This window comes from Mytilus californianus, unplaced genomic scaffold (assembly GCF_021869535.1).
Source record: "Mytilus californianus isolate M0D057914Y unplaced genomic scaffold, xbMytCali1.0.p SCAF_3, whole genome shotgun sequence".
Classification (NCBI taxonomy): domain Eukaryota; kingdom Metazoa; phylum Mollusca; class Bivalvia; order Mytilida; family Mytilidae; genus Mytilus; species Mytilus californianus.
The window spans coordinates 30,581,704-30,604,346 of NW_026262679.1; the positions used below are offsets into that span (position 1 = coordinate 30,581,704).

At 32.7% G+C, this 22,643-nt stretch overlaps 2 protein-coding genes across 3 annotated transcripts in view; both read left to right on the forward strand.

The window, feature by feature from the left end:
- The window catches only part of LOC127734325 (transient receptor potential cation channel subfamily M member-like 2), a 571,123-nt gene that overhangs the window by 377,113 nt on the left and 171,367 nt on the right, over positions 1-22,643 (forward strand). The gene's annotated exons all lie outside the window — the stretch shown is intronic.
- The window catches only part of LOC127734332 (uncharacterized), an 86,497-nt gene continuing 86,413 nt past the window's right edge, over positions 22,560-22,643 (forward strand). Inside the window, exon 1 of the mRNA XM_052244178.1 lies at positions 22,560-22,595. The gene's annotated coding sequence lies outside the window, so the exon portion shown is untranslated. The remainder of the gene's footprint in view (positions 22,596-22,643) is intronic.

Here is a 22,643-nt window from a genome sequence, read left to right on the forward strand (position 1 = left end):
TCTTAGGAAGAAAGAAAAGAAGTTAGCAGTATTCTCTAACTTTACTTTCCGCTACATAGATGTTCTCTCACTAAATGATTCTGAATTTGATGACTATGTTGAACGCATCTACCCCATCGCACTGGACTTGGATTGAGAATTGACTCATTGGCACTCATACCACATCTTCTTATTTATATTAACGAGATAAAGGATACAACAGATACAGTTAAGACTGCCTCATCTCTTGACTTACATCTAGAAATTGACAATGAGGGTCGGTTGAAACCAAACTTTACGACAAAAGACTTAATTTCAGATTCTTAATTGTGAATTTTCTATTTCTATGTAGCAAAGTTTCTGCATACGGAGTATATATCTCCCATTTGATACGATATTCCAGGGTTTGTATTTCCTATCATGATTTCGTTGATAGAGGGTTGCTGCTCACAAGGAAGCTATTAAACCAAGAGTTCCAAGTGGTAAAGTTGAAATCATCCCTTTGTAAATTTTACGGACGCCCGTCCGCCTTCCCCCGAATGTGACCTACCGAATTAGACTTAGCGCCGGGGTTGTACTTAGATGAGCAACACGATGGGAGCCACATGTGGAGCAGGATCTGCTTACCCTCCTGGAGCACCTGAGATCATCCCCAGTTTTTGGTAGGGGCGTGTTGCTCAGTCTTTAGTTTTCTATGTTGTGTTTTGTGTACCGTTTTGCTGTTGTTGAAGATTAATTCGAATAAACACTGACAAACTTGTTTTGTTTATTTCTTTACTTTTTTATTTCAAGAATAACAATTCATTTTCCTCTGTAAATATATATATATATATAAAGTCTAAATTGAAAACAACGTTCAAACCTATGATTGCGTTGGATAAAAACCGCAATTTTTATACGTGTGCATCTAATACAAATTTCTTGGTAGAAGGGTCTAAATACATCACAAACAACAATTTTCAAAAGACCAAAAAAAGTGAAAAAGTCTATTTTAACAAAACGCATTTGATAAACAGGTCAAACAACTGATGTTCTTAAACTCTGCTGACTGCCATTGGCGATTGTCAAATAAATTGATCACCAGAACTAACAAAATGGATCTTAATGTTAATTTAATACCAAACAGAAAACAATAAACTTGTGGAAAAGATGGTATACCACAAACATGAGGTGCAAAAATCTGTACACCATATCCGGATTTCGACAATAAATGTCTCTTCAGTGATGTTAGGATTCGAAACGGTATTTGAAAGGCCATATGATTTACCACAATTTAGGATAGACTCTTGAATTTTAAAGAGTCGAAATAGAATGAACGGATTTTATAAACCCGAAGGAAAATATAATACAAGCCCAAATGAAAAAATATAAAAAGTCTAAATTGAAAACAACGTTCAAACCTATGATTGCGTTGGATAAACAACCGAAATTTTTATATGTGTGCATGCAAAACAATTTTCTTCGTAGAGGGGTCTAAATACAACACAAACAACGTTTTTCCAAAAGACCAAAAAAGTGAAAAAGTATATTTAAACAAAACACATTTGACTAACAGGTCGAACAGCGGATGTTCTTAAACCCTGCTAACTGCCATTGGCGATTGCCAAATAAACGGCTCACAAGATGTAAGAAAGTGGATCCTTAATATTAATTTAATACCAAACAGAAAACAATAAACTCGCGGAAAAGATTGTATACTGCAAACATGAGGTGCAAAAAATTTTGTACACCATATCCGGATTTCGACAATTAATGTCTCTTCAGTGATGTTAGGAATCGAAACGGTATTTGGAAGGCCATATAATTTACCTCAATTTAGGATAGACTCTGGAATTTTGAGGAGTCGAAAAAGGATGAACGGATCATATATACCCAAAGGCAAATATAATACAAGCCCAAACTAAAAAATATAAATAAGTCTAAAATGAAAACAACGTTCAAACCTATGATTGCGTTGGATAAAAACCGCAATTTTTATACGTGTGCATGCAAAACAAATTTCTTCGTAGAGGGGTCTTAATACAGCACAAACAACATTTTCCAAAAGACCAAAAAAATGAAAAAGTATATTTAAACAAAACGCATAAGTCTAAATTGAAAATAACGTTCAAACCTATGATATAAAATTGAGAATGGAAATGGGGAATGTGTTAAAGAGACAACAACCCGACCGTAGAGCAGACAACAGCCGAAGGCCACCAATGGGTCTCCACTGCAGCGAGAAACTCCCGCACCCGGAGGCGTCCTTCAGCTGGCCCCTAAACAAATATGTATACTAGTTCAGTGATAATGGACGTCATACTAAACTCCAAATTATACACAAGGAACTAAAATTAAAAATGATACAAGACTAACAAATGCCAAAGGCTCCTGTCTTGGGACAGGCGCAAAAATGCGGCGGAGTTAAACATGTTTTTTTGAGATCTCAACCCTCCCCCTATACCTCTAGCCAATGTAGAAAAAACAAACGCACATGTATATATATCATATATATGATATATATACATTTAAGAGCTCATACATCAGTAATCTTTTATTAACAAATCAGAAATCGTTCTTTTTTGGTTAAAATTATCATTATTGCATTATCAATAAAGTCAAATACAATTTTAGCTATCGATTTGAACGGGTCCAGGAAAACTCTGAGAAATTATGGCGATACCTTAGATATGATGTCATCATGGATTATAAATCCAGAATACCTGCTCCTCTTAACCTTATCATCAGACCACTACTTATAGTGTACCGGTGCATACAGAAGAATTGCAATACACGGAATGAAGACAACCACGGTAAGAGCATTACATTTGACCGTATGGTTGCACTAACTACTACCTTAATCAATTAACAGCATAGACAGTACGAATGGTGCATCAAGAGGACGCTCGATCTATTTATATGTTGTATTTATATACATCCCTTACTTTCAAATGTTAAGGTTTGAGCCTTCCTCATGAAAGTAAATAAGAAAGACTCTTCAGACGCACGATATTTATAAAGTGTTATTTTCATTTACAACTTTATTGGAATTAAATGTATAAAATCGCAATTACTAAATCTAAGTGATCGATCTCACGAAAGATCTTGCAGGATAGTAACATATTTTACGTGGAGTTTTTCATTTACTGTTTCTTTCCTTTTTGAATTACGATAGCATCAATTCATCACTCTTGATTTTAAAAATATGAAGACATGGTATGACTCCCAATGAGACAACTCTTCACCAGAGACCAAATGATGTAGAAGTTAACAGTTATACGTCACCGTACGGCATTCGTCAATGAGCAAAACCCATACCGCATAGTAAGCTATAAAAGGCCCAGGAATGAAAAATCTAAAACAATCACTACAAACTCGACATAATAATAAGACAATGAAGGTCTGAAATTGGCACTTTTTGTACTCGACTGTACTGAATTTTACTCGACCATGTTGAATGGTCTGAATTATACTCGATATTACTCGATAATGTCTTTAAAAAAAGTCGGTCTAAGTACTTAAGATCTGAACCATACTCGACCAAAGTCTGAACCTTACTGGATCTTGAATATATAACTAAAATTTATTCAACAATAAAGCACTTATTCTTACATTGATTTTTCTTATTTGAAGAAGGATTGATGATTGTTAAGACTTGGTCGAGTATGGTTCAGACTTTGTCTAGTATGGTTCGAACTTGGTCGATTATGATTATGACTTGGCCGACTATGATTCAGACTCATTAAAATGGTTAAGAACTGATCAAGTGCAGGTTGAGTACAAGTTCAGACTATTCATAAAAATAAGAAGATGTGGTATGATTGCCAATGAGACAACTATCCACCAAAGTTCAAATGGAGTGGATGTAAGCAATTATAGGCAACCGTGCGGCCTTCAACAATGAGAAAATCCCATACTATATAGTTGGCTATAAAAGGCCCTGACATGTAAAATATGAAGCAATTCAATCGAGAAAAAATAACGGCCTACTTTATAACAAAACTATTTACGAAAAACAAATATAACAGACATGAACCAACTGAAACCACTGAAATACATGCTCCCGACTTAGAATAGGCACATAAAGAATGTGGTGGGGTTAAAGTACATACTCGCTATTACTGACAACTACTTTGATGAGTTTATTTATCTACTTTAAAACCAATAACAAACTAATGAAAAAAGTAATATATCTAAGACTAAAATATCAATCTGTACACATCCAACATACTATGGATTTTGTGTAAAGACGTCATTGACGGTCATAGAAAAACATGACTTTGTGCAATGCCAAAATATAGGTATCCATTGAATTTAGTACCTCGAAAGTGCATTTGTGTATAACAATAATATTTAGTGTTGTTTCATTTAACTGATAACAAAATCAATATCTATACCAATAAAAACAATATTCAAAGATCTAGTTACAGTGTAGAATTAGTTACCTTTTCGCATAAGGTTATTTAAAGGATTGATAAGTTTATCCGGATCGTATCTTAATTTCTGGTATCAGTAACAAAATCACCGTAAACATTAGGATGTGCTATAGGATGGTTCAGACAATAGTCGAGTAATATCGAGTAAAATTCAGATTAATCTAGAATGGACGTGTAAAAAACAATACAGACAAGTACAAATAGTGCCCATTTCAGACTTCTACTGATTAGTAGTGAATTCAAGTGGGAAAACTAATGACTTGATTTATTGCATTGATAAATATTGTTTGCAATTTCGTCTTTTGGTTTACAACTGTATTAAAAAGTGTATGGAGTAAGTTATGATTTTATAACATTAAATGTATTCGAGTTTCAATTAACAAAAATAAAACCTTTTGGCAAAAACGTTTTTAAAATCAAGAATTTCATTCCTTAGCCATTGTCAACTGGTTTTTACATGTATGTAACATTATATGGAAGGCTGACATATTGTGCGTAATATTTTAATATGGACTTGCTTTAATTTTATCGTTAAAGAAAACTACTGACAATTAGAGCAGTACCACAGCGAAAAAAAAACCTATAAGGATGTTATAACTATGATCACGCGTATTTCTTCAAAATACTTCTCTATATTTTGATATGCTGATAATTCATGACATCCTTTCCAATGAATTAAACAACCAAGGACTAAACATATCAAACAAATCAATATTTCACAATCTAATTCATTAATATTTTCTATTTAGATGAAAGATTGGTGGATCGAATTAAAACACTACAATCTATTCATGCAATTAATTGTGTGCATAATATATGAAGTTAAAACAGATGCTTACAAAGGATATTGAATATTTGAATAAACATAAATTGTTAACACGAACAAAAGAAGACATTTTGAGATGGCTACAGTACGTTTTACCTAGGAACATTTATGAAGTTACAACAATATGTATTAATACTATTCCCACAAATAGAATAACTATCTCATCATAAAATTTTTATGACCTGGCAAACATGTATCATATGTTTTATTTTATACATCTCATTGTACTGTATGTCACTCTCATGAACTAAATATTTTAGAGTATTTTAGGGCAGCACAATGTAACTTGCTCATTCAGGAGCAAATATTGTTGATGTGATATGAGAATATAGCTTAACCTTTCGTGGAAACGCAAGATTTGTAGTCCACAGTAAGTGATGTCATACTCAATTGGCTCAATATTCTGATCCTAGATTTTATACAAAAACTCCTTGTATGTGATTTAGCTGCAAAAAATTATTTCAGTCATTGAGCTACTTTTTGGGGATTCCCTAAATCAAACAACTTCCGTCAGCTGAAGCAAGATCGCTACCGCCAGGCAATCGATGTTAATTGATTGAATGTTCAATTTTGACATTGACTTGACAATTCTATAAAAAGAAAAAGGTTAATCCCATCATATAGAAATAAGAAGATGTGGTATGAGTGCCAATGATACAACTCTCCATCCAAGTCACAATGTATAAAAAGTAAATAATTATAGGTCAAAGTGCGGCCTTCAACACGGAGCCTTGGTTCACACCGAATCTACATTTATGGTTGTTGTTCTATAGACTTTTATTTTGGTTGTCTTTTTTTCTTTATCATAATTTTTTAATCAAGCGTTGCCTATGACATTTTATTATAAAACATGAATTGAACATCATCATACCGAAGTTAGTGTTTTAACTTCTTTGATATGGAGTAGGACCACAAAGTCCTTATTTTTAAAAATGTATAAAAAGCTGTATTTACGATCTTAAATATGCAAATTCAGATAAACAAGACCCTTTTTCTGTTTGCTGTTCGTTTTAAACATGCTTACAGCTTCCAAAACTTGATATTTTACTGGACTTTAACATGATTGTCCTTTTCAGTACATTTTTTAGGTCTATTTCCTCATGAAACATTGGCCACACCCTTCGAACAAAAATAAATCGGTTATACAAATATGTAAATGCATTGGCCAACATATCCTAACAAACCATTATGGTGATCGATGCATATGGCCAAAAAGTAAAAGTAAAAAGTATTTAAATTTATCCAAAACGTTAGTCAAAATTAAAAATTTTCTTCATAAGAGTGCAAAATTATGACGTCGTATTTGCATTATCAAAACTTTTTTGTTTTGTATATTTCTGATATTTTTACATAGTTTGTCATCAACTTTTAAGTGTCATTACTGATGTTGAATTTCACGGAATTACCGAGCCAATGTTGACCCTTCGTTAACCTTTCTTCATCATTATTTTTTTTTAAATTCCTATATTCATAGTTACTTATCCATAGTTGTATGTGACTAAATGATCGAATTTATGATTTTGTTCACAGCAGACATAGCAGATCCCTTACAGCTGGAACATTCATATGACATAGATGTTTGTGACATGTTTTATAGTACTTGTATAGGACTTGATTGTTTTTCATATAAATTTCAATTGTTGTTAATATTTCTTTCATGAAAGAATTACATTTCCGTTTAATCATACTTTATATTTATGACCCTCATGTTTACTCCTTTTTCCAATATTTATAGCTAGTAGACTATTTGTTCAATTCAATACCTAACATTTTAAATTGATAGATAGTTTAAATGAAAGAATGATAATAACCAAAGATTATTCGATGCACACTATAAGCGTTTTTGTATATTTGCTTAATGGGGTACCATTGTAGCCAAAATTTGAAATACATCCTGTTTTTATAAATTGCATCTTTTCACATTAAGATGATACCTAATGGCTGATTAACATTCGGCGGCAAATTTTCTGTATATTAAGGATGAGAACATGTTGATGCGACATGAATATGAACTCTGCTTTGTATTAGATCGACACGCTGGTCCGGTTTTTTAGTTCACAAGGTAAAAGTTCGCAAGAAGAAATATCACCCTATCCGCAAAAACTATATTCTAACTCCGAGTCGACCAGCCTTTGTTCTTACTCCTTAATTTCGCGCTCTGAGAGGAGAAGTAATAAAAACCAATTTATCAAGTCCTTGGTTTAACCTGGCCGAACATTGACCAAACCTTTTTTATTCATTTTGATCTACAAAATGGTAGCTGAGAAGAGACACCATCCACAGTTTATAGATTCGATAATCATGTAGTGAACTTGAGGAATTTGAAGTGTTTAGTTAACGTGTTTTTTCTAGCAGAATAATTAATGAGTGCAAAATTAATGTTAAACAAATAAATTAATGCACTCCACATGTAACATTTTTTTCATCAGGATAAAAAAAATTAAAACTAAATTCCAAATGTCGAAAGCATTCGTAATCCCATTACATGTATTTTGAGAATGATTTAATAAGTAGATATTTATACCTTTTTGTCGCTTAATTTTTTTGTAGGAATTTTTATATCTTTGATTATGAACACGACTACAATCTAAATGCACAAAAAGTACGTATGATTTTGTAATTTTCGATACTGAAATATAAAATTTCAAACTAATTTTATCTTTAGCAAAATAATATATATATAATATATATATATATATATATATATATATATATATATATATAAACGCCTAAAAAGTGTACACAACAACACCAATAACAAAAAAAGGAACTATAAATGTAATTATTTATAAATATTTCGGATAACAGATATCCTTCATCAGTAAATATGATTGTGATGTTGAATGAATCATATATCAGTCTACTTACATTAATTATAACAATCTTGAAATTTGTACTATAAAAAAGTCAATATATATACAATTCGATGTCATACATGTACTTTTTATGTAAATTTTAAGATCAATAAGATATTCAAATTACCATGTTTGGAATATATGGGTTAAAGAACAAATGTTTAGAAATGCCGGACAAGATACTATTCTAAAAAACTGGCAGAGTCACAGATTCGAAACGCTTAATGAAGCTATATGGTAAGATATATTACCAAAGAATGGTGGAAGACTTTAAAATATAACAATTAAACCTATATTTCCTAGATCAAATTTGTTCGAAAGAGTTGTGAAATAGAGGCGAAAGATACCAAAGGGACATTCAAAAGTCGAAAACAAATTGACAATGCCATGGCAAAAAACGACCAAAAGACAAACAACAGTATATGATAAAACTCTTTTACTTGGCAGAACATAATAATCATATATATATTTACATTTACTAGTCACCATATGGTCTTCAATATAGTCCGTATAGTCGGCTATAAAAGCCCCGACATGAAAATTTAAAAAAAATTCAAACGAGAACACCAAAAGCATAAAAAAAGCATTAGCAAAAATACTGAACTTCAAGGTAAATCAAAAAAGGGGAAGTCCTAAAACAACGTGCAAAATCAAACGTTAGACTTTATAAACCAACGTAAAGAATATATATCAATTGTAATATTCATGAATTGGTACAGGAATTAGGCATTTTCCGAAGAAAATGGTGGCTTAAACCTGGTTTATAACTAGCCAAATCTCTCATTTGCATGACAGTTTTTTTATAGTTCCGTTCTATTGACAAAATAGGGCGGGCAACCCAAACAGACATAATAGGTTAATATGAGAATAATTGGGGTCAGCAGCCAAAACTGTGGCATATAACGCAACATATTAAACAATTCAAACAAACATACAAATAAAGCTAACAAAGATTTAAAATTTATAACAAAACAATTTACGGAAAACAAGTATGACAGACATGAACCAAGAACAGACTTGGGAAAGGCACATAACGAATGTGGCGGGGTTTAAAGTTTGTGAGTGCTCAACCCTCCCCTAACCTGAGACAGTGGTGTAACAGCACAACATAAATACAAACTGTAAAAATCATTTGCAATTACTGACTGTTATTAACTGCTAGTTAAAAGCCAATTACAACTAATAAATAAACCATGTTCTCTCGACACCATTTTAAGCAAAAGAATGTTTACAAAATAAACAATCAGTTGAGTAAAACAAATAAAACTCCAACAAGGTGAGACCGTATAATTCGACAAGGAAAGCATCTCCTAGTTTGCATCCCTGTATTATCCATATTGTCCGTCAAAATTCATTTTTTGATGGCAATTACCAAAGCCTTGAACACTAAAAAAATAAATCCTGAAACTATCAGATGAACAATTGTAGAAATATGGAATACATATTCAATTAAAATCTATATTGTTTTAAAAGACCGTCGAGTTATCTTTAAGGGTTTTCCATATGACTACTTATACTTAGTTGCGCGAAGTTTCAACAAAAACCATTACTTTTCAACTGCCTAAATGATATAAGATTTACGTAAGTATCTTGCGGTTTTCTTTTCAATGTGCTTTAACTTTTAAAAGAAATAGTAAGATAATAAGAGGAAACACTATGAGAAAGAAAAAAAAACAAAGCAGTCGGTACCTTTATGTTTAACAATATCATATGTTGCATAGTGATATCATTACGAAAGACTTGTGTTTCTGGTATGAATCCAAACATATGACAAAACCGGGAAGAATCTAAATTTGACAGTTAGGACACAAGCGACCCGGTGCTAAAAGGTTCATGTTACTCAGCTAGCAGTCTTTGTATGTTGTGTTTTGTATACTGTTGTTTGTCTTTTTGTCTTTTTCGTTTTGTCATGGCGTTGTCTATTTATTTTCGACTTATGAGCCTGAATGTCCCTTTGGTATCTTTTGCCTCCCTTTTAAAACATCACTTTCGACAAATTTAGACACTGAAATGATCAGCGACGTAGGATTATTGTCTTCTAATCCATCTGAAGTAGCTTAAACAACACCAAGATATCCATGGTCATCCTTGAATTGGCAAAGAGAATTAGTAATTGTCAACCAATTCATATTTGCGTTTAAAAACTGTCAAAAGAATAACTTACATCTGGAGAAACATTCATTCTGTTTCAAACAAAACATTCTCTAAAACTGACATGATCAAGATGCTTGATTTCCTAATTGACAACATATTTGTTAACATTCGGAAGACGTGTTTTCAACAAACAATCGGCATTCCCATAGGGACGGACTGTGTTCTTGTCGATTTGCAGCAGACCTCAAACTCGAGCATCTTTGGAAAAAGAAAAATAATTCGCATTATCCGCCAACTTAACGGTCCGCTATACAAATGATGTCTTCTCTCTAAATAATTATCCCATCATCACACTTGGAATAAAGGATACTATTGCTCCAAAATACACAATGCAATCGTATGAATTTATTATAAAACTCGGAACTAAAGTCGTGTTTCAAACGTGATACAGATAAGTCTGTCTCATATCTTGAATTACATCTTGTAATTGACAATTAGGGACAGTTTAGAAAATTTTTTTGGTGAAAACGAGGATTTCAGCTTTCCAAAAGGGAATTCGAACTAACTGTTCTATGTAGCAACATCACAGCAGCGCCTGTGTATTGAGTATACATATTCAAGTTCACACTATGTTCCAGATCTTGTTTTTCCTTTTATGATAGATGGTTGTTGTTTATAAGTAAGGGTTCCACGTGATAAAGTTAAAATCATCCGTTCGAAAATACGCCATCACGAGTTGGTTTACCATTAAGGAATATCTGTTGCACAGATGACGATGGCTATGTTCCAATTGTCGTAACCACAATACCATCCTCTTTTCCTCGAATGTGACTTCACCTATTTATACGAAGCAATGAATGGGTACTTACATGAGCCTGACGATGGGTCCGAACTGTGGTACAGGATCTACGTTTGGAGCCCCTAAATCACCAGCGGTGTTTGTGGGGTTCAGTGTTTGGTATTCTATGTTGTTTTTAAAGACTGGTTTTCTTTTGTTTGTTATACAAGGGATGCACTGTTTTTCATGTCTGTATTTGTTCGCTTCTCCAAGTCAACAAAATCAAACAAGATTTGCAGACGTATGTTCAGCCTGAATCTATTTACTATTTACATGAGATTTTTTCATATCCTATTGATGGCAGGAAAACTTTGGCCAAAAATCATCAAGATCAAAGAAATGGTATGATCGGCCAACTACTGAGATCAAAGTATATCAAAGTATATCATTAAAAGGATAATTTAATTTACGTTCTGGTTGCATATAAATATTTTGCAGAAAGTTTGATTCTCTACAAAGGTTCATCAGAAAAGTTTAGCTCTATCGTGAGAGAATCGTTTTAGGATTGTCATAGATGATGATGTTTTTTTTAAATCTAGTTGGAATTCTTCTGGAAGAAAGAAAAAGTGTAAAACCAGCATTCATCTTCACGAAGAGAAATTCACATTCAAAATCTCATAGAACACTACGGATGGATAGGATTATTTCATTCATATTACAGTAATTATTTTCTATCAATGTGGTGAAATTAATATTCTACAACTAATATATGATGTTTTACTACGAAAATATTAAAAATGATATTGCCTAACAGACGAATGGTTAAAATGCTTTTAAATGATGTCAAAATGAATATCGTGGTTTTGTTTTAGAAATTGTACCATTCATTGACCGTAAAGGTACAATTCTATAAACAGAAAATTATAACAAACACTCAAAAAAGAAGATATTGTATTCAAAAATAGCTGGAAAATACTGATTGTATTGTCAGAACAGAAAAGTGAAGCAATGTTGACAGAATTTGTGCACTCACATATGTATAGTGCCCCATTTCGCCCATACACGTATTTACTTCACCTTTGCACGTGTACCTTTAAAAAAAAATACGACATAACTGTAATCGAAAACAATTATCTTAATTGTCATTTATATTTCACTAACTTTAATCTGTCTATGCAATTTAGCAACTGATTTAATTTTTTTTTTTTTTTGCAGAATTAAATATGTAAGTGCTTAAGCAGGCTTAATTGACATTTCTCAGTAATTGACTGGGATTAAGAATATACATGGATGACTTTAAGTATCTTTTCGAAAAAGTTTTAATGCTACAAAAATTTTAACATCAATTATTCCATGGCAAAAAGATAAAAGGACCAATTGCAAACAACAGTATACAAAACACAATATAGAAAATTAAAGACTGAGCAACACAAACCAAACCAAAAAATGGGGGTGACCTCAGGTACTCCGGAAGGCTTAGCAGATCCTGGTCTACATGTGAAACTCATCGTGTTGCTCAAATGAACACATCCATATCATGTGTCAATTTGTTGACACATCGTGAAAAATTCTGCTCACAATTTTAATAACTTAAATATTTTGATTTAATTATGTCTCAATATGGAATAATTGATTGTGCGATTTGACGATTTGTAAACTTACACTCAACGCAGTAACAATTAAAATTATATCTTTGGATAGAGTTTTGGTACTTCATTTGAAATAAGTCAAAAACTATTACAAATCATTTTACATCATTGCTGTATATAAACAGAAAACTGAGGCGTTTGCTACGTCTACCAAGTCAGTTCAATATGGTTTGAAGCGTCTAGTCAGTTGAGAGATTTTTGTACACAGATTGATGAAGTATAATGACCTCTTCTCCAGACACTGTAAAACAATTAAACACTCACACACCAGCGAGATCCGTCTATCATTTGTACTAAACATAGGATAGTAAACATGATTTTAATACATATACCATAGATTATAACGACAACAACTTCAAGTTTAACTTTTTCAAAAGCTGCGTATCTTCCTTGATGTGTGATACTGTTTACTGTCAGTTTTTCGTGTACATATGGAATAGAGATGTAACAGAAAACGTCATTAACTCAATATACTTTAACATGTTTTTTATTTACAACTCTAGTTTTCTCGCAGTATGGGAAATATATTTCTGCAAAACCTTCATTCAAAATAATTGATCGGAATTTATTCTATAAAATTGGTGTTTTAAAGCATTCTTAAAGGTATCTTTAACGCTTTAATTGTTGCTTCATATGTACTTATCGTCAGCTATCGATTTGCACTGTTCAATAAAAACTCAGAGAAATTGTGGCGATACTAAAGATATGAAGTCATTATAGATTATTACTCCACAAAGGAAAAATAACCAGGTGAGTTTGAGTGTTACTTTCCTCTTATTTCAACAGAAGCACTGAAATTATTTATTTTCTTTCGGAATAGGTCCCCTAAAAAGTGGTTGTCGTTGCTTCATGTATTGTTTTTCGTTAATTTTTTGTTATAAATTAGGCCGTTAGTTTTCTCAATTAAGTTGTTTCATATTTTTTATGTCGGGGCCTTTTATAGCCGACCATACGGTATGGGTTGTTCTCTTTGTTGAAGGCCGTACGGTTGCCTATATTTTCTAATATCCACTTTATTTGAACTTTGGTGGAAAGTTGTCTTATTGGCAATCATACCTCATATCCTTATTTTTTATATCTTATCAAACTAGTATCGGGAAGGCTAACATAATTCAACATTGTTGCAATTCACTATTTCAAGTAAAATATTCCAAATATTGCACATTTCCCAATAGTACCTGTTACAACAATTGTAATGCAGTATGATATTTAACGCCAATTGTGTTCGAATGAAGAATGCATTCAAATCTATTGTTAACGCTCGGAGTTATTGCATAACATTGCGACATTTAGGTAGGATATCCGGGATACATCATCAACAATCAATTAGCTTCCTAATTGTGAACTTTCCATTTCTATGTAGCAACATTCCAGCAGCACCTGCACATGAAGTATATAACTACTAGTTGATAAGATATTGCATTACCTATCATAATTGCCTTAAAAGATGGTTGCTGCTCACAAAGAAGCTATTAAACCGAATTTTCCAAGGGGTAAAGTTAAAATCATGCCTTCAAAAAATTTACGGACGCCGTCACGATTTGGATGACGGTTATGAAATATCTGTTCCAAATGTCGTAATCACAATCCTGCCTTTTTTCCTCGAATGTGACCTACCGAATTAGACTTGTCATCGTTAAAAGATATTTTAGTGATTTGGAATACCTAATTGTTGGCGATTAACTATAAAATGTATGCATTTTGCATTTTGTATTTTTTACTGTCTTTGTTCCTTTGACCCGCATCTGTTCTTCCCATAAACATATTTTCTTCTACTGCCACTTTTATTTTTTTTTTTGTATTGAACATATTAAATGATGCAGTCAAATTCTCAATCAAATATTTTACCACAATGATGCGGCCGAGTAAATTTACACTAGCCTCGATCATACATAGTTATTGGTACGGCCACTTCTGGTGTGCCTGGTTTTGTTTAACGCCTGGCTATTATCGTGTTTGCTTTAGCTCCATAACGATGGCCAATTCTTTTGGTATCAATTGTACAATTTTGATATAACTCATTCTTAAGGTACCCCTCGTCACCAACAGTAATTCCACATATAAAATGAATTTGTTTGACACGTTTGATATACTTATGAGCTCCCGAGATATCAGAGAGCAACTGATAACCTCTCCTGAGACTGGTTCTTAGTGCTAACATAGCTGACATTTCTTTTCGTGGTCAGTTGATCCTTGTTATCACCTTCAATGAATACAGCTACAATAACATATATGACGCTGTAATGGATATTCTTAAATGTGCGATTGTACGGCTTATGAAAATCCTCGAAACCAGTTTCTACTAAACTGATTGATATTAATAGTTATCAAAGGTACCAAGCTTATAATTTGATACGCCAGACGCGCGTTTCGTCTACATAAGACTCATCAGTGACGCTCAGATCAAACTATTTAGAAAGCCAAACAAGTATAAAGTTGAAGAGCATTAAGAACTCAAAATGATTGTCCTTTAAAGATTTTTCTTAGAGATTTGTTAATGGCTTTGAACTAACTTTCAGTAACAGTGAGTACTCTTGAATGGAAATTGTGTCTTTCGTCTTTTAATTATTTTTTTTGGTTTTTTTTTTTGTCAATCTAATGCATCAAACAAGAGATGTTGAGATAACAAAGGGATATGAAAAACTCATAAGCCAATGAGCGAACTGACGATGAAATGGCAAAAAAATGAAATACAAATAAAAGGGACAAACATCAGTTAGAGAACACAACATAGAAAACTAAGGACTGAGCTAATCGAAAAATTGAACCCGTCATGTTTCTCATGAAAGCCTTTTTTTTTACTGAATTTTTATAGTTTGCTCTTATGTTGTGCTTTTACACTACTGAACAGATTAGGGAATGGTTGAGCACTAGAAAACATATATAACACCGCCAATTTATGTATATATCTGTCCCAAGTCAGTAATTCAGTGGTTGTCGTTGATATTGTCTATTCTAGTTATTTTTGTTTTTTTTAAGCTTGAATTGTTTTACATTGTGTCATGTCGGGACCTTTTTATAGCTTACTTAACACCTCGCATAGGTTTTGTTCGTTGTTGGAGGTCGTACGGTTATTCGTTAAATCTACTTTATTTGGTTTCATATAAATAGTTGTCTCCATGGCAATCATTCCACATCCTCTTATTTTATATTTGATAAAAATTTATGTCAAGAACTCTTTTTCCTTTTGTAAGAACAAGTATATGATTGAAACTCTTAATAGTCCATTACTGAAAATCCAAGTTATTCATATGCATTGATTAACGTTTATCTTTAATATTCCGATGAAACAGTATGGTCCGGAAGTTCATTATATTGTTGTTTCGTGTAGTATCCTTTCGCAAGATAACGTTAACCTGAAGCAGTTTGCATCTTACCTTTTAACTGTTTTTACATGTGTCTCTATTGAATATTGTCTGTACTGCTGAGACGAATGTTTTTCAGTTTAGGCTCATACATTTACACATTTGATTAATAATTCCTTCAATAATATTGATCATTTTAGTCGCGTTTGACCTTGTTGAGTCTTTTTGTTGACGTATTTGTCAAATTTATTTGTTTTTGTTTGAATTTTTTAGTCAGTTGTGTTGTATGTTACACAATTTTGACTGCTAGATTAAATTTGATTGTCACATTACCCTATTATGTCTGTTTGAGCTGCTCACCCAGTTTCGTCAATATACGGAATTATAAACTACTGTCATCCAAGTGGGAGGTTATGCTAGCTATAAAACCCTGTACCAAGTCAGGAATATGATAGTTGATTTTCACTCATTCGACTGGTTGATAACGTTTGATTTTGTCAGTTTTTTTTAAGACTTCCCCTTTTTCAATTTACCTTGCAGTTTGGAATTTTTGTTATATTTTTTTTCTAAAAATGGGAATTTTGAATTTCGGTAGCTTAATTTGTGGGTTCAAAGTAACATTTTGCAGTGTATTAAATACATGCCCCCCTATGCAAGTGTTATACTTGACCTTAAATCACCTTCCGATCAGTTTTACTACATTTTAAATTGTTTGCCGTCGACATTAAAATACATTCATTTATGAGTCATTTCTTATCATATCAATGTGTACAGATAAATGTGTTAAGTGTAAACTTTAATTGCCTTTATATGTTTTGACGTTATTAATTTGGTATCCAAAAACAAGGATATTCTTTTGACTAAGTATTTTAATAGACTATCTAGTTTCCTATATTGAGTTAATTTTGCTAGTTTTTGATGAAGGTGTACATAATTATACTGTATACACATGCTGACGCTGACCTACAGTTGATAACTTCTATTTCATTTGGTCTCTGGTTAAAAATTAAGGAGATGTGAAATGTTTGCCAATGAGATAACTATCCACCAAATATCAAATGAAATAGATGTAAGTAAATATAGGCAACCGTATTGCCTTCCACAAGTATACTTCATAGAAAATCATGTATTGATTTTGTTTTTGTTTCGATTATAAATTAGACTTATCGATAACCGATTTATTTTTCACAAACAGGTAGTTATCTTTTGTTTTTTTAGATAAAAGAGCGTTAGATAAGATCAACACACTTCAATCTTTAATAAGATAATTTGTAATCTTATTTTAGGTTTATAATATACGTAATTGTCATTTAAGGAAAAAAGTGCATAGTTAATATAAGTTAAAATAAAGATCATTGATAACCTTGGCAATTGACTTTGAATCTGTTTATTAAATGTTGCCACAAATTGTAATATATTTAAGCATATAATATATGATAACTACAAAATCAAATACCCAAGAAAGTATGTGTCTTCCTTAATTCAAGAACACAGCAAGCTGTATCTCTGCAAAAAACACATAAATTATTTTCTGACGTTAAAAATTGTTAAATATAAAAATAAGGAGATGTGGTATGATTGCCAATGAGACAACTATCCACCAAAGTTCAAACGAAGTGGATGTTACATTAGTCTAATAAAAATTGTGTTTCATTTTGATAATTTTTCATAGACAATATTTACTTAGAATGACAATAGTGATCATTTTAACAGGCATTAGAATGGAGATTTTAACCTCTGAACATATGTTTACTGTCTGAGACCACATTGTAATTTTCACTTATATTTTCTCCGACTGAATATTTCATTTTAATCAGTTTGTAAAAATCATCTATGGAACATCCCACCAGATTCATTCTATGTCTGTCAAAAGTCAGGAGCCTTTAATTCAGTAGTTGTCGGTGTGTGTTGTCTGTCTTATTTGTTTATGTTAATTCTTTGAAAATGAACCATAACGTTAGTTTTTTAGCCTGATATTTTTAATGTTTTTTTTATGCCGAGGCCAATTATCTATGCCGATATGATGTGGGTTTTGTTCATTAACTAGAGGCTCTGAAGAGCCTGTGTCGCTCACCTGATTCTACTTTGGTTTTGGAAGTCATGTTAAAATAGATTAAAATCATAACAGATACCCTAATAATGATTGAGGCCAAATTTGGTTTAATATTGGCCCTGTAAGTTAATAAAAAATCCCGGAAGCCATCTTGAACAGTAAATCAGCAACAAAGTAGCAACACTTCATCAGCACCTCATAAGAAACATTTATGCCATGTGTGGTTTCATTCCATTCAGTGCACCTCTAGAAGAAGCATTTGTATGTATTTCCAATATGGTCTTATGTTAAAGGAAGTCCCCCCGCTGGCAGCCATCATGGATGAAGGATCAGCTTCAAAGTAACAACACTTAGTCAGCACCTCATAAGGAACATTCATGCCATGATTGGTTTCAATCCATTCAGTGGTTCTGTAAAAGAAGATATTTGTATGTATTGTCCGTAAGGTCCTTTGTTAAACACTGTTCCCAGCTGGTGGCCATCTTGGATGATGGATCGGCTTCAAAGTAACAACACTTGGTCGGCCCTTCATAAGGAACATTCATGTCATGTTTGGTTTCATTCCATTTAGTGGTTCTCTAAGAGAAAACATTTGTAAATATTTTGCATAGGGTCCTATGTTAAACTAAGTCCCCCGCAGGCGGCCATCTTGGATGATGAATCGGCTTCAAAGAAACAACCCTTGGTCAGCACCTCATAAGGAACATTCATGCCATGTTTGGTTTCATTCCATACAGTGGTTCTCTAAAAGAAGACATTTGTATATATTTCCCTTAGGGTCCTATGTTAAACTAAGTCCCCCCGCAGGCAGCCATCTTGGATGATGGATCGGCTTCAAAGTGACAACGCTTGGTCAGCACCTCATAAGAAACATTCATGCCATGTTTGGTTTCATTCCATTCAGTGCACCTCTAGAAGAAGCATTTGTATGTATTTCCAATATGGTCTTATGTTAAAGGAAGTCCCCCCGCTGGCAGCCATCATGGATGAAGGATCAGCTTCAAAGTAACAACACTTAGTCAGCAGCTCATAAGGAACATTCATGCCATGTTTGGTTTCATTCCATTTAATGGTTTTCTTAAAGAAGACATTTGTATGTATTTCCCATAGGGTCCTATGTTAAAATAAGTCCCCCGATGGCGGCCATCTTAGATGATGGATCGGCTTCAAAGTAACAATGCTTTGTCAGCACCTCATAAGGAACGTTCATGCCATGTTTGGTTTCATTCCATTCAGTTGTTCTCTAAAAGAAGACATTTGTATGTATTTCCCATAGGGTCCTATGTTAAACTAAGTCCCCCGCAGGCGGCCATCTTGGATTATGGATCCGCTTCAAAGTAACAACACTTGGTCATCACCTCATAAGGAACATTCATGCCATGTTTGGTTTCATTCCATTCAGTGGTTCTCTTAAAGAAGACATTTGTATGTATTTCCGATAGGTTCCCATGTTAAAATAAGTCCCCCGCTGGCGGCCATCTTGGATGATGGATCGGCTTCAAAGTAACAACACTCGGTCAGCACCTCATAAGGAACATTCATACCATGTTTGGTTTCATTCCATTCAGTGGTTCTCTAAAAGAAGACATTTGTATGTATTTCCCATAGGGTCCTATGTTAAACTAAGTCCCCCGCTGGCGGCCATCTTGGATTATGGATCGGCTTCAAAGTAACAACACTCGGTCAGCACCTCATAAGAAACATTCATGCCATGTTTGGTTTCATTCCATTCAGTGGTTCTCTAAAAGAAGACATTTGTATGTATTTCCCATAGGGTCCTATGTTAAACTAAGTACCCCGCTGGCGGCCATCTTGGATGATGGATCCGCTACAAAGTAACAACACTTGGTCAGCACCTCATGAGGAACATTCATGCCATGTTTGGTTTTATTCCATTCAGTGGTTCTCTAGAAGAAGTTTGGGCCAGGTGAGCTAAAAAGGGCCGTACGATTAAAACAAGTTGCTCAAGTCCACGTCATTTAGATTTTGATTGATACTTTTCTTATTGCAAGCATCCCACATATCCTATCGTTTTATAAGGAGAAAACCACAAAATAACACCACTCAACATGCACTTTTAAATGAAGTTTATTAATAAACAGTCATTTTTATCTTGATATCTGAAAATTCTTAGAAATAAATTATTAGGTCATAATCAGTCAATTTTCAGAGGTATCCACTGCAGTAATTTAAGTACTGTTCAGGCAAATCGCTAGCAGTCAATAAAGTACTGTTCACTATTTTTTCAGACAATTCAGTATGTTGTTGATCTGTACAGGAAGATAACGACTATTGAACAATCTGAACAAGACTAAAAATATCTTTATTGACCCCAAGGGAATTGTCTAAACGGTACTGCATTTACCGCAATGGAAAAGTCTACAATTTAATGACAATCTTAAATTCACTTACGAGTCTAATGGTCAGTCATTTGTGAGCTGTTTTTATCAAGATGACCGTTTAAGACAAATTGATGCCACTATAAATTTCTCTACTGCATTACGACTCTCGAAGATTTTAATGAGGTTTCTCGTGTCAAATGTTGAAATACAAGTTAAGCAGACCAGTGATTAATTTGAATGATGAACGACAGGATATTCGGTTACTTATAGCAGCAGTTCACATACCACCATAAACATTTATTAGCCTTTCTTCTAATGTTTATTTCAAATTTCAACCTATTCCTATTCTCAAGGAAACTGATTTAAAACTTAGGAACCTATTTTTTCGTCCATGTATATGCCAACTTATCACAACGACCATGAATTGATATGTGTTTAGTAATTACTTGATAAAGAATTACTTTAAAACGAAGTTTTCGAAAAGAACTTATAATTGAAGACTTAATTTTTTAATGAGTTCGATAGGGCTTGATTATTGATATTTTATCTAAAATGTGAAAACATATTGTAAACATTGTTTAAAGCATTTAAGATAAAATTTCCTTATTAGTTAAACTATTTGTTTAGACCTATTCATATTAAAGACAAGTATGCCTAAGGAGAACCCAGAACAACATTCCCAAAAGCCGAAATTCGACAAATGTATTGGAATACAAACAAATAGGTTTCCAAAACTACAGAAATACACACTAGTTCTTAACATATACCCTGACTCTCATGTATTTAAAAAAAAATCATTTTCCTTTCTTATCTAGATGCAATATAAAATAAAAGAAATAGGAGTGCCTAATGTGTTTTTAAAAAAGTTTTCAACATTCATGATTATGACAAAATGTCAAAAAAACAATAATTTATTAAGTTATATAAATTATAAACCCAAAATTGTAGTCTAACCATATCAACTTTTATCAATACAAGTACTAAACCACTGGATACTTAGCGTATAAAATCGTCTGTTACTGACAGTCAATTAATTAGAGATATATCGATGGCCAAACAATACACATGATACGTGTTTCAACCATTAAGCTCTTTGTTTCTTTTTTAAAATAAGTTTATGATTTCAAATATTTCGGCCTGAAGCATAACTGAAACGAAATTTATTATAAAAATAAATGAGCATCTGCTGCAGTAAAAATTGGTAACAATTATGTGATTTCTATTACTCTGTCGATACCTCTGCTGTTGGACTATTATACCCCGATGGTATCACTAGCCCAGTAGTGAGTACTCCTCTACAGGGATGAATATTCCGGAATTGTGCAATTGGATCTTACAGTTACACAATTTTGGAAATTGTGTTAAATTAAGATATATATCTTCCTCGTTCAAAGTGCTGATCCCTGGCCCGGCTTTGAATATACGTTTTGTTTATGAGCTCTTCGTTTTTTCAATAAGTTTAGGTTTTCAAATAGGTTGGCTTACGTTTTTTATATTGTCCTATTTTAATGATTATGCAATTTTTTTTTAATTTCGTGTTGATGGCACATATTTGGCAGTTTCTGTATATAAAAAACTTGTGAGACCCTTGCCGATTTAGTATTTGACATACCAACATGGCTGTTGATGTAGATGTTATGTTGACCTCTTTATATCTTTTGACTTTTGAAATTTACAGTTGAAACTTACACGAGGGTTTATTTTATTTCGCGATTAAATTAAAAACACAACAATCTTACTTGTGTAAATTTGACCTACATGGAAGATCATAGTTTATTTAGGACAAGAAAAGATCAAAAACAAAACTATGCGATTTGGATGGTCATTTAAATGTGAAATCGCAAAATTTAAATTTCGTGAACATAAACCCTCTACTGTTTTAATAACATTTATGGTCATTCTCCTTTTATTTTGCAAATGCACGTAGTGGTTTTTTGTCATTAATGTGACACACCATAATTGTCCTTTTTCTTTACGTCATAATAAGATATTTAAGATAATAGAAAGGATAATTCGCTCTTCAACAATGAAAATAATACTTCAAAGACAAGATGACAATTTCACTAATTTTCCCATGTCGAACGACACTTTTCAAAATAAATATATGTATTGATTAATTTCAATATATTTTATGCACTGATAATTCATGTAAATAGGAATACGCGTTTTCGGAAAATATATGTTTCATTTAAATGCCTTGTAAATCTTTTTATTCGAATCTTTATTTGCATATGATATAATCATCGATCATTTGAGCGTTTGCCTTGCAGATAGTAAAGTTTGATCGGAAATATCACAAGTGAGTACTGTAATATATCAAAACCAATATTTTGTTTTACTTTTCATT